Below are 14,522 nucleotides of genomic sequence, written 5' to 3'. Positions count from 1 at the left end.
ATTTCAGGTAAGACGAAAGGTGGCTTCTGAGGCTGTCTGTCGTACTTAAGGGTAAGGCATACTTCACAGTCTCGGATTATTTGAGAGATTTTATGTTTCAACTGAGGGGTAGATTTCTCGTTTAAGGTGTTGGTATGTTTCGTCAATACCTCTGTGATTATTTTTAGTATGGTAAGTTTTAATTAAGTTGTTGGTTTCGTTCGGGTCTGTTGAGTCGGATAAGAAGGTCAAGCATCTACAGATTATATAACGATTAGTGTCTGCGAAGTATTTTAGGTATGCTTCTTTTATTAAGTTGAATATTTCGTCAGTTGCGCATACGGCAAAGGTTTTGTTAAATACGAGTAACGACTTCAAGATGTTGGAGACCTTATTCAGGTCGAAAGAAGGTTCTGATATATAGTTACGAATTTTGTGAGTGAATGGGGAAGTTTTGGTCCAAGAAGGTGTTGCGTCGATTTTAAATATTGCTTGAATAGCGAAATTGTTAATCGGTGCTTTAACTAACGGAATGTCGGCAAGAACGGTATGGCTAGCGTCATTTACACATGTGTTTGGTTCTATTCTACTAAGTGCGTCAGCAATAACATTTTGGGAACCCTTCCTGTACACTATGTCATAGTCGTATTCGGCTAATGTGTCTTTCCACCGGAGAATTTTCTGGTTTTGACCTTTAAAATTAGTCAACCAAATGAGGGGTTTATGATCAGTTATTATTTTAAATCTGTTGCCATACAAGTATGGTCGAAAATATTTGACTGCCCAGATTATGGCTAGCATTTCTTTTTCAATTGTGGAATATCTAGTCTCTGGGTCGGTTAATGTTCTACTAGCAAAGCAAATTGGTCTGTCAGAATTATCTGGTCCTTGTGATAGTACTGCACCTATGGCGTAATTACTTGCGTCGGTTGTTAAGGTAAAAGGTTTTTCAAAATCAGGGTATTGTAAGATAGGGTCATTTATAAGTAGAGTTTTGCAAAGGTCGAAAGCTTGTCGGAATTCTGAGTCTATAACAACTGATTTGCCTCCTCTGAGTTGTCTTGTTAATGGTTTTGTTATTCTGGCAAAATCTTTGATGAATTTCCTATAGTATCCTAGCAATCCCAAGAAAGATTTAATTTGTTTTGACGTTCGGGGACACGGGAATTCTTTAATTGATTTTATTTTGTCCGGGCTAGGTTTGATTCCTTCTTGAGTAACTATATGACCCAGGAAATCTATCTCTTTCCTAAGGAAATTGGACTTTGTTACTTGAATTTTTAAATTTGCTTTACGCAATTTACGAAAAACTAGTCTAATATCTGTTAAGTGTTCTTGAAGGGAAGTGGAGAAGATTATAATGTCGTCGAGGTATACTAAACAAATTCGCCCTACCAAATCTCCTAGTACATTATCCATTACTCTTTGAAAGGTAGCCGGGCCGTTTTTTAGGCCAAACGGCATCCTTGTGAATTCGTAATGACCACCTTCTACCGAGAAGGCGGTTTTAGACATATCCTTGGAACTCATCTCAATTTGATGAAACCCGCTTGCTAAGTCCAAGGTGGAGAAATACCTGGCTCTTCCAATACTATCGAGGATATCGTTAATGTTGGGGATGGGGTATTTGTCAGCAATTGTTTTATCGTTTAACTTCCTAAAGTCGATTACTAGTCTCCACTTCTTTGCTCCTGAAGAGTCAGCTTTTTTGGGGACCACCCACACAGGTGCGCCCCAAGGGGAGTGGCTGTTTTTAATAATGTTTTGTTCCAGCATTTTCTTAATCTGTTTTCGCACCTCTTCTTTTTGTATGTACGGATACCTATAGGTCTTAACGTGAACCGGTATGTTGACAGTTGTCGGGATTTTGTGCTTTACAGCATTAGAAAAAGTTAAGGAAGTATTATCGTCATAGAAAAGGTCTCGGAATTCCTTACATACTTTATGTAAGCCTTCTTTTTCTTCGTTATTCAAATGTTCAGTTTGTAAGTGGTCGGAAAAATGTGTCGCATTGCAATGGGGTTCTTCCTGTAATGCAATGCTGTGTAATTGGTCGTAAGTATGTTCGTTATATGGTATTACTTCTAATGGTTGGTCCAAACATAGGGTTTGTTCTGCGTCGGAGATATTTGTTAATTCGAGGTAACTAGATCCGTTCACAGCCGTATAAAGGCCTCCGGTTATGGAAAGGTTTGCGTCGATGTTCGTAGGGTTACAAAGAAAATCTCCCTCCTTAAGATTAACTGGGAGGTGAATGCGGTTTTTCGTCAATGGTTGTATTAAATGGAGGTCGGTGCTACAGTTAATTTCCGTAAAAATTTGGATAGTCGTAAAGGGTGTTTCGAACTTAGAATCCTGCATGTTTATTTTTACTTTGTGGGACGTCAGGAAATCCATTCCTAAAAGCCCATTGAAATATGGGTGGAACTTGAAAAGTAGCAAGCTTAATTCGCCTGATTCTTTAAGTTCCGGTGGCATGGGCAAAACAATTTTATTTTTTATTTCATAACTATGCAAAACGGTTTGAATTGTGACATTATTGGCCAAACCCAATATACTGTCTTTTGCGGCGAAAATCGGGTCAAGAAAAGAAAAGGTCGAACCAGTATCTATTAAAAATTTTAAAGGCGCTTTAGTCTGGAAAACATTAAGAAGTATGTAGGGAAGTGTTTTTCCGTGAGTTTTTTTGTTTACGTATCCGATTGGTTTGTCGAGGCTTCCCTCTGAAAATTTTCGTTGTCATTTATATTATTGAAATTTGGGTGGGGGCGTGGCCCCGAGTTATTGTTACCACGATTGTGAGCGTCTTGTCTGGGGTTGTTATTGTTTTGTAACTGGTTGCCCTCCCGTCTGAATGGATTTTGGTTTGATGGGTTAGTATCCCTACGGTTGTCTGACCTGTAGTTGCTATTGCCGAAGTTGGTTCCTTGGTTGTTTTGGTTAGAATTTTTGTCATAAGGTCTGGTCCTGCCTGTGCTATTGTTAGAGTTTTGAGCCCCATTTTTATTTTGGTAGTAATAGCTCTGTTCGACCTGACACCACTCATATGCTTTTTCGATGGTAGTCGGGTTCCTAGCCCTAATAATTGTACTAAGGGGATCGCGAAGTCCCATCAAGAAAGCATGAAGGCAAATGTCGTCATACATTGCTTTTTTGGTCAACGGGCTTACACCCTGGTGACCATATGAATAAGGAAGGTTTAGCAATTGATTCCTGATTCTCATAATGTCAAAGAAAAGCTTGCCTAATGGAAGTCCGTCCGGCAGGGTTTGTATTTTCCTAATGAGTGTTGGCTCGGTCTTCTTGCATGAGTACATACTGTTTAGATTTTCCTTAATGTGGTCCCATTCAAGTCTAGTATTTAGCATGTTCAATGTCTGGTCTGCTTTTCCTATTATTTTGTTTCGCAATGTTCGTAATAGCAACTGTCCGTAAGGTGTATGGTCCGTACCCCTAATCAGCATGATAATCTCTTCGACGCTAACTATGAACTTTTCCAATGTTCCCGGGATTCCGTCAAAAGTAGGTAGTTGCTTAACGAAAGCGAGAATATCGGTTGGATTGAGAGTCATGTTAATAGAAGTGTTTAGTGCGGTACTGGCATCTCCTATACCTGCCCCACTAGTTGCAGGACTATCATTCCTGACAGTTAAAGAACCGTTTCCTGAATCCATGTTTCTCTGAGTTTCAGGCATAAAGGGTTCTTCTTCCCGAATTTCTGGTAAGCTAATGCTGCTTCTAAGGGTTCTACTTCTTAGGCCTAATCTGGACTTTGTTTTGGCGACTAAACCTCTTTGGGACATTTGCAATTTCACGAAATGTTGTTTGTTATAGGCTTTTTAATATAATTAAATTTATTTTTTTTTTTTTTTTGAAAATGTGATATATATATAGTGTATAAAATATATAAATAAATATATATATAAATGTATAGTGTATAAAAGTGTGACTTAATGTTTAGATATATAATGTATTATAAAAATTATATTTTTCTCTCTTTTTTTTTTATAGTGTACGTATGAATGTGTAATATAGTGTAATTTGCAATATAACTTATCTTTGTTATTACTTTTGTGTAGACGATATTATTGTTGCCGTCTGTAATACATGTATAATTAGTGTGTGTGTGATATAAAATATTTTGTGTGGACTCAGTGACAATAGTAATAGAGAAAAATGTAAATTTATTTAGTGCTTTTTTTATTTATTTTTTTTTTTTTGTTTTGTTTTTATTAGGGTTTTATTTTACATTTGGACGCCCACTCGAGTTTGTTGTATACAATTGAATGTATATACAGTTCAAGCAGAAAAAGATTGGTTATTTTTTTTTTTGTTCTTCCTAAGTGCTTTGTTTATACTTTGCATTTGACAGAGAGCGTAATTTGATATTTGCGTGGTGGGAGAATTAGGTTTATGTGTTTGCGACGATAAGTATACAAAGTATGTACAGTAAGTGGAATAGGAAAATATTGTTGTATATATGTATTTGCATACCGGCGGTGATCTGCACTAGATACTGGCACGGTTACAAAAATTAATATTTTTATTTAATTAATTTGCATACCAACGGTATCTGCACTAGATGCCCGTCAGAAACAAAAAAAAATGTTTTTAATATAATTTGTTATATATATGTATTTGCATACCGGCGGTGATCTGCACTAGATACTGGCACGGTTACAAAAAATTAATATTTTTTATTTAATTAATTTGTATACCAACGGTATCTGCACTAGATGCCCGTCAGAAACAAAAAAATGTTTTAATATAATTTGTTATATATATGTATTTGCATACCGGCGGTGATCTGCACTAGATACTGGCACGGCTACAAAAAATTAATATTTTTTATTTAATTAATTTGTATACCAACGGTATCTGCACTAGATGCCCGTCAGAAACAAAAAAATGTTTTTAATATAATTTGTTGTATATATGTATTTGCATACCGGCGGTGATCTGCACTAGATACTGGCACGGTTACAAAAATTAATATTTTTTATTTAATTAATTTGTATACCAACGGTATCTGCACTAGATGCCCGTCAGAAACAAAAAAAAATGTTTTTAATATAATTTGTTATATATATGTATTTGCATACCGGCGGTGATCTGCACTAAATACTGGCACGGTTACAAAAAATTAATATTTTTTATTTAATTAATTTGCATACCAACGGTATCTGCACTAGATGCCGTCAGAAACAAAAAATGTTTTTTAATATAATTTGTTGTATATATGTATTTGCATACCGGCGGTGATCTGCACTAGATACTGGCACGGTTACAAAAAATTAATATTTTTTATTTAATTAATTTGCATACCAACGGTATCTGCACTAGATGCCCGTCAGAAACAAAAAATGTTTTTAATATAATTTGTTGTATATATGTATTTGCATACCGGCGGTGATCTGCACTAGATACTGGCACGGTTACAAAAAATTAATATTTTTATTTAATTAATTTGCATACCAACGGTATCTGCACTAGATGCCCGTCAGAAACAAAAAAATGTTTTTAATATAATTTGTTGTATATATGTATTTGCATACCGGCTGTGATCTGCACTAGATACTGGCACGGTTACAAAAAAATGTATATTTTTATTTAATTAATATGCATACCAACGGTATCTGCACTAGATGCCCGTCAGAAACAAAAAAATGTTTTTAATATAATTTGTTGTATATATGTATTTGCATATCGGCGGTGATCTGCACTAGATGCCCGAACGAAAATACAAGTTAGGTTTCATTAATATATATTATTTTTTTCGTTGAGTTATATTATTTATTATTATTTTTTTTTTATTATTTTTCTTTTTCACAGGCGAGTTTGTTCATTATTGCACTTTTCACATTTCACTTTTCCTGCCTAGCATTGCCACTAAGTGCTCACCTGGTAATATAACAGTGTAAAGAATAATATAAAGTTGAATTCCATTTCCTCCAGGGAACGATCCTCGGTTCTTTAATCCGGCTGCGCCAATTACCAGTTCCTTGCTGGTGTATCCAGGTTCGTCTTTGAGCTGATCCTCTTGGTGTTGCTTTATGTTCAGTATTATGTTAAATGTTCATTTGAATATCTTTTAGGTTTAAGAAAAAGAATAAAGACTGACTGCCTCTGGCAAGATTTGAAATCCAAGTGTACAGAGTTTATTTCGTTTTAGTTATAAGAAGCCTTTCGCAGAGGCTCTGTGGCTTAGTATATAAGGGAACAAAGTATATGAATATAGAGCTATGTAGGGGCTAATGTATTACGAAACCGCTGAGTCGGCTTTACGTCGGATATCGAGTCCCAGATTCAATGTTGTTTACATTGAATCTCAAGTGTGTTGCGTCGGCGGTTTATGCTGTGGTAGACAATGTAGTCAAGTTGTGGCGATGGACAAAGTAATGTCCGGGTTGAACGACATGGACGTTCAGTAGACCATTGACATTGTTCGAGGGGGCTTAGGAGGGGGTAATGTAGGGCGGTTGGCGGTAACTAGCGCGCATATCGCGTTGTGATCAAGGGTCTGCACTCGACAACCGACAAGGAGGACATCAAAGCAGAACTGGCCAAGCTTGGACACAACGTCAGAGACTCCCACAACGCCATTAACCGAACTACCAAGTTACCAATGGGTATGTTCTTCGTCAACCTTGAGCCAGCGAGCAGCAATACTCAGGTATTTGAGATCACACGCTTGTGCAACGCGGTAGTGAAAATAGAGCCCCCAATCAAATTCAATGACGTTTTACAATGTTTCCGCTGCCAAGGTTTTGGCCACATGCAGAAATACTGCCGTCTGCCACGTTAATTGGCAAAATATGCAAGTAAATCTTAACATAGCTCTATGGAATGCGAACGGCCTGTGCAAAAGCAGGCCAGAGGTCGAGCACTTCGCGAAGACCAACCACATAGATATCTTCCTCATCTCAGAAACCCACCTCACCATCAGGTCCTATTTTAAAATCAATGGCTACGACCTCATCCCGGCTAACCATCCAAATGGCAATGCTCGCGGAGGAGCTGCAATCCTGATTAGGAGCAACTTCAAATATATTGAACTGCCTCCTGTCACCGAGGACTGGGTTCAATGTGCTCAAATTAGACTCACCAGCCCACTTGGAGACCTCAATATAGCCGCAGCCTATGTACCGCCTAGGCACACAGTTGGAGCCAAAGAATTTCAGCAGCTGCTAGACAGTCTTGGAACGAGGTTCTTAATCGGCGGGGATTTCAATGCTAAACACTCGTGGTGGGGCTCCAGAATCAGAAATCCGAAAGGCCGAGCATTGTTTGAATGCATCCAGCGCAGAGGATTCAACTGCCACTCTACAGATGAACCCACCTATTGGCCAACAGACCCAACAAAGCAGCCTGACATCCTGGACTTTGCAATAACCAACGGCATCGACTCTTCTAAGATTATCTGTAGCGCCAACTATGAATTACTCTCGGACCACAGCGCCGTATCGGTCTTATTCGATGTTCCCGTGGAAAAGAAAGCACCACGCCGTAAGCTCTGGAGGAAAAATACGGACCCCGAAAAATTCAAGGCATGGCTAAATTCCATCACAACGCACCGTGTGCTAAACACCGCAGATGACATCGACTGCTCCATTGAGGATCTGACTAAAGAAATTGCCAATGCAGCTGCGTTCGCCTCGCCAAGGACCAGCTCTATCCAGAAGACTCCTACCAGAGACTTGCACCTGTGGACCCCAGGAAGTGGCCGCAATGCTTACGGAAAAAAGGAGACTCAGGCGTACATGGTTCCACACAAGAAATCCCAGGGATAAAAGCCTATTGAACAGGGCTTCCAAAAAACTCAAGGAACTACTTCTCACCCTCCGTAGCAGTGCTCTGGACACATTCCTTGAGAGTCTACAGCCAGGAGATCCGCAGCACAACCTTTGGAATGTAACGCGCCACATAAAGAGGCCCACAAAGCGAGCAGCGCTGGTAAAGGACGGAAGCGGTAACTGGTGTCGATCTGACCTGGAAAGAGCTGAGGCATTTGCCACGCATTTGCACAACTCCTTCGCGCCATTTGACAGATGCTCACCACTGGACATCACTGACACCATGGGAGCCCTCGAAATCCCTGGCGAACCCAGTCATCCCATCCCACTGGTCTTCGAAGAGGAAATTGCCTTGGAGATCAAAAACATCAATGCAAACAAATCCCCGGGGCAAGATGGGATTGACGGAACGACGCTAAAGATGCTACCCCCACCGTGCATACAGATACTCACCGCACTATTCAACAGGTGCTTCGAAATCGGGCACTTTCCCAACAGTTGGAAATGTGCGGAGGTGATACTCATACCCAAGCCCGGCAAACCTGAGGACAATCTTGCCTCCTATCGTCCGATTAGTTTGACAGAGTCTGGCACCCTGGGTTGCTGCAAAAGCTAAAGGCCAACCTTCCAGACACCTATTACAAAGTCCTCAAAGGATACCTAGGCAACAGGACCTTCTACGTGAGATGTGGAGAAGCAAAGTCTGCCTGCATGGCCATCAGAGCGGGAGTACCACAAGGCAGTGTGCTAGGGCCACTGTTGTACACCATCTACACAGCAGACTTGCCAATTCTACAAGACCGGAGGCTCCTCACCGCCACATATGCTGACGACACGGCGTTCCTGGGCAACAGCAGACACACCGCAAGGAGGCGTCAATGACACCCAAGAGCAGCTGAACCATACAACTATGGGGTACTGCTTGCGAGGGGAATCGCAGAATCATTCAACGGTTCCAAAACAAAGCTCTGCGCATAATTTCTGATGCACACATCTACCACAGCAACGCAGAAATACACGAGCAACTCAAAGTCCCCTGGGTACGGGATGAAATTACCAAGGCCAGCAAGAGGTACACTAGCAGACTTCACAATCACCCAAATACCCTGGCCCTCAGCCTACTAGACAACAGCCTGACTACCAGACGCTTGAAGAGGGTTCATCCACTGGACCTGCAATGGGAATAAGATGTCGTTTATATGACTTGCCTTGCGCGACACCACTCCACCTATATAGGTTTTTTGCCACGCTTTCTAAAATTCAATTAGTTTTTCAAATGCTACCTCTTAATTTAATCAAGTGCATGCATCAATATATTTATGCACTATTAAACTTCATTATTTTTGCACCATACATTATAAATACCCAATGTCGGCAAGACAACACTCCACCGTCATATAATTTCGGTATGTTAAATTTTTTCATATGACTTGCCTTGCGCGACACTCCACCTATATAGGTTTTTTGCCACGCTTTCTAAAATTACCATTTTTCAAATGCTTTTATTTCTCATACCTATGCATATATATATAATAATGCACTGTAAAACTTCATTATTTTTGCACCACATATTATAAATATCCAATGCCGGCAAGACAACACTCCACCGTCATATAATTTCGGTATGTTAAATTTTTTCATATGACTTGCCTTGCGCGACACCACTCCACCTATATAGGTTTTCTGCCACCATTTCTAAAATTTACCATTTTTTCAAATGACAATTTTTATTTCTCATACCTATGCATATATTTATATAATAATGCACTGTAAAACTTCATTATTTTTGCACCACATATTATAAATATCCAATGCCGGCAAGACAACACTCCACCGTCATATAATTTCGGTATGTTAAATTTTTCATATGACTTGCCTTGCGCACTCCACCTATATAGGTTTTGCCACGCTTTCTAAAATTTACCATTTTTTCAAAGGACGATCTGTTTTTCATGCATAAATGCACTGTTATAAAATGTCTATGTCATATGAAAGTACTCTATTATATTGTTTATTTAAATGTCTGTCATATGAAAATATAATTTTACTTATATCAAATATGATTTATTTTTGTGGTCACATGAAATTTTTTTGTTTTATGGGAGTTGATTTTATTTGTCATATAATATGGTTATGACATAAGAAAGTTGAATTTTACTTGTCATATGAAATTTTTATGTCATATGAAATTTGACTTTTTCTTGTAGTCATATGAAATTTTTATTGTTATTTGAGAATTGTTATATTTTTGTCATATAATATGGTTATGAAAAATGAAAGTTGAATTTTACTTGTCATATGAAATTTGTCTCTTTTTGTTGTAGTCATATGAAATATTTATGTTTAAATTGTTCGTGTCATATGAAATTTTTATGTCTTGTGAAATTTGCCTTTTTTTTGTATTTATAAGAAATTTTTATTCTTGTCATATTATATGGTTATGACAAATAAATGTTGAATTTTACATGTCATAAGAAATTTAACTTTTTTTTGTAGTCATATGAAATTTTTTTTTTTAATTTTTCGCGTCATATGAAATTTTTATGTCATGTGAAAATTGATTTTTTTTTGTATTTTAATTTGAATTTTTATTTTAATGAGATGTGTTTAATTATTGTTATATAATATGGTTATGACAAATAATAGTTGAATTTTACTTGTCATATAAAATTTGACTCTTTTTTTTGTAGTCATATGAAATTTATGTGTTATATGAGAGTTGACTTTTTATTTGTCATATAATATGGTTTTGACTAAATAAAAGTTGAATTTTTCTTGGCATATGAAATTTTTATGTCATGAGAAATTTGACTTTTTTTTGTAGTCATATGAAATTTTATATGTTTGAATTTTTCGTGTCATATGAAATTCTTATGTCATGTGAATATGAAATTTTTATGTCATGTGAAATTTGACTTTATTTTGTAGTCATATGAAATTTTTATGTTATATAAGAATTGACGTTTTTATGTCATATAATATGGTTGTGACATTAAAAAATTGAATTTTACTTATCGTATGAAATTTATGTGTTATATGAGTGTTGACTTTTTTTTTTGTCATATAGTATGGTTATGACATAGGAAAAGTTGAATTTTTCTAGTCACTTGGACTTTTTTTAAGTGAAAGTTAAATTTATTTTGAAATTCCTTTGTCATACTTTAAATCAGCGGTGTGCTGTAGTATGCGCATATATCGATAGTACACTGTATTAAATGTACCCTAAACAGTAACACTCTGTTGCTGTATAAACATAACACAAAAAGGCAATGACACTTCGTCGTTGCATAAACATATTCGGACATACGCTTTCAAGTACATTTCAAGTACTCTTCAAGCGCACCGAAATATGATCCTACAAGAATTAGGCAGCGTCAGCATGTGTCCCATGCATTGACCGCTTAAGTATATATGTGCATAACACACTCTGCCCGCAGCGACGTATCCGTCGTTCACATTTATATATTCGTTTTATATGTTTTATATACGCTTATATATAAACGGCTGCGCTGCCACCCAAAGCAGCGTACAGCCTTCTTATTAGCCTACGATATAAATACGATATGTTTAAGTCCATGTTTGCAGACAATTGAAAATAAAGCAATCGGAGCGATAACAACAGTCGCTCCGATCTAAACAGCAGAAAGTTATAATTATTACCTGGCGGGACATTACATGGCGACCGTGACATCGATGGACAAATAAACGATTAAGGAAGAACTCGATCGAACTTAGTTAGCGGACCTGGACATCGAGGGATAGCTCCAGATGAATAAAGGATCCCCATACAAGAATAAATAAACGCAGTAAGTAGAGTGGAATGTGTAAAAGAAGTGGCGTGGTGAAGCGGTTAAAAGCCAGAAAGGCTGAACTGTTAAAGCTCCTGAACAGCGGTGACAGTATAAGCTGGAACAATTCGGTAACACTACATGCCGAAGTTGAGCTTATAAAAAACCAACTAATTGCCCGCAAAAAGTCCCCACCAGCCGCAAACACATCCACCTACTCTGCTATTCAAAATATCTGTAAAAACAAAGTAATACAAACTCCACCACCAACTAAGGAAATACCGAAGCTGAGGAAGTCTTGTCCAAACGACTGCAAGGGACCATTGGGCGCCCACTATTGTGAATACACCTGTGCAGCCAGCACCGGTCCCGTTTGGCGTTCCAAGCCAGACCAGGAAAAAGAGAGACGACAACTAAATACACCTGTGCAGCCAGCACCGGTCCCGTTTGGCGTTCCAAGCCAGACCAGGAAAAAGTGAGCCGACATCGCTACCAAGGGCGAACTACGATAAATTTTTTTTTATATACAATATAATTACAATATTTGCACTGCGATGCATAATATATTAAGAAAAACTTTGTAAAATTGAGCAATATAACAGTTGCCCGATTAGAGTATGGCCTGAAAACCATACAAAAAAAAAAATTAGGCAGGCAATAATGTAAAAAAAAAATTTTTTTTTTAATTTGAAAATGAACTAAAAATAAATACATACATGAGCATATAAGAGTAAAAAAAAAAAAATTTTTTTGTTATAAAATTAATGTCAATAGAAACAAATAGAATAAGTAAATTTGACGAAATATTTGAAAATTGTGACAAAATGGGCATAGTAGATGTAAAATCGGTAGACTCGACAGCCAATGTAATAAATAAAGTCGAAGTCGCTAACACCGACATGAAATTAATAACAATACTTATTGCCATCATTTTCGTAATAATCGTAGGACATCTAATATATAAATTGTATACACTACATAATAGATGCATTAAAAAACGCTATCAAAGTCAGGCAAATGACCTAGACAAAATTTGAAACAAAATTATATTACATAATAACAAGATTGGTTAAAAATAAAAAAAAAAAATTATTTGATTGAAAAAGTATATATGTTTTTGCACATTCTATAATTAATTTTAAAATGAAATGGAATGGCAAAATATTAATGCCACATTAATTAAAATAAAAGAAAATTTTGATAAATCATACAAGTGCCTAGCACAAAATAGGAATATTTCAAACGATACTATAAATAAACACGCAACGATACTAGTTTCATGTTTTAACCAAGCTCGTTCCCTGATACACGACAATAGAGAAAGGTTAAATAAGGAACATTGGTCGTATGTGTCAAGATTTTTGCATAGATTAAAAACAAACCTAAATAGCATTAAATCAAAATATTCGCTAGACATAACTATACCTTCGATTTTGAATACTCCAACATTAGTCGAGGAAGAAATAAGCGCAGATTTAGAGACAGTAAGCGAATCTGAAATCGCAAGCGGTTCACATACAGATATCAAAGAAGAAGACCTAGGTGATCTCACAATACAAGCGGTAATCACACTACCAGAACTATCTGAGTCAGAATCAGAGTCTAATACTGAAATAAAAACTGTAAATATGGCCATGACACAAGTAGAATTTCTTAAGCTAGCCTCTCCACTCATACCCGAGTTTAGTGGAAAGTCTGAGAATCTACAGAGTTTCATTGATGCTCTTATATTAGTGGATTCACTAAAAGGAACACATGAAACTACAGCAATCAGTCTAATAAAGATAAAACTAAAAGGCCACGTTCGAAACTTAATCAACACCGAACAAACAATAGTGTCCATAATAGACAAACTACAAGGCGGTATTAAAGGCGAATCGGCCAAAGCATTATCCGCTAAATTGTTTAATCTACAGCAAAAACAAAAAACTGCAAGTCAATATATTCAAGAAGTTGAACAGTTGACAAGGGCGTTGCAATCAGCTCATATGATTAACGGTGTACCGCAAGAATATGCCGAAGAACTAAGCCTGCAAGTTGCTGTAAAGTCAATCATAACGAACAGCACAATTGACGAAGTTAGAACTGTAATGAAAGCGCGAAATTTCCATTCAATGAGTGAAATTACAACAGTGTTCGTAGATAGTTGCACTGACGCTGTAGGACACACAAATACCGTCCTATATGCAGCGCAGCAACAAAGGTTTAAACCTAACCGAGGGTATAACCGCGGAAACTACCGTGGAAATTACCAAAACAATGGTAACAGATATAACAATAACTATAATAATTACGGCAACAACAGAAATAGAGGCCAATATAGAGGAAACTCTAGGGGCCGTGGTAACTCAAACAGGGGCCACAGCAATAATAATGGTAATAACAATAATGTGAGAACTGCCCAAAATGCTTCGGGAAACTCACAACAGCCCTTAGGTACACAGCCATAGACAGCAAAAAGGTTCATTCGATTAATCTTAGTGTAAATGTATTCGTAACATTCACAAACGTAGCTACAGGAAAGAAATTAACATTTTTGATAGATACTGGTGCAGACATATCTCTGCTAAAAGACAATTCAGACACTTTTAATGATATAAACATAGACAACAAAATAAATATTCAAGGAATCAATCAAGGATTAATTCAATCTAAGGGAATGACATCCATAGAAATTCAAACAACTAAATATATAATTCCACACAACTTCCACATTGTCGATTCAACTTTTTCTATACCGTGTGATGGAATTTTAGGAATAGATTTTATTAAAAAATATAATTGTCAAATAGATTTCACACCTTCAAAAGATCTGCTAATAATAAGACCAGACAATCTAAACTATCCTATATATGTTCCCATAAATTACAGCTCTGGTAACAATACAATAGTGTTACCAGCAAGATCAGAAGTTGTCCGAAAAATTGAGTTAACTTCAAATGAAGATAGCATTTTAATTCCA

Source organism: Drosophila innubila, assembly GCF_004354385.1.
Source record: "Drosophila innubila isolate TH190305 chromosome 3L unlocalized genomic scaffold, UK_Dinn_1.0 7_D_3L, whole genome shotgun sequence".
NCBI classification, from domain to species: domain Eukaryota; kingdom Metazoa; phylum Arthropoda; class Insecta; order Diptera; family Drosophilidae; genus Drosophila; species Drosophila innubila.
Note: the sequence above shows the minus strand (reverse complement) of the source record.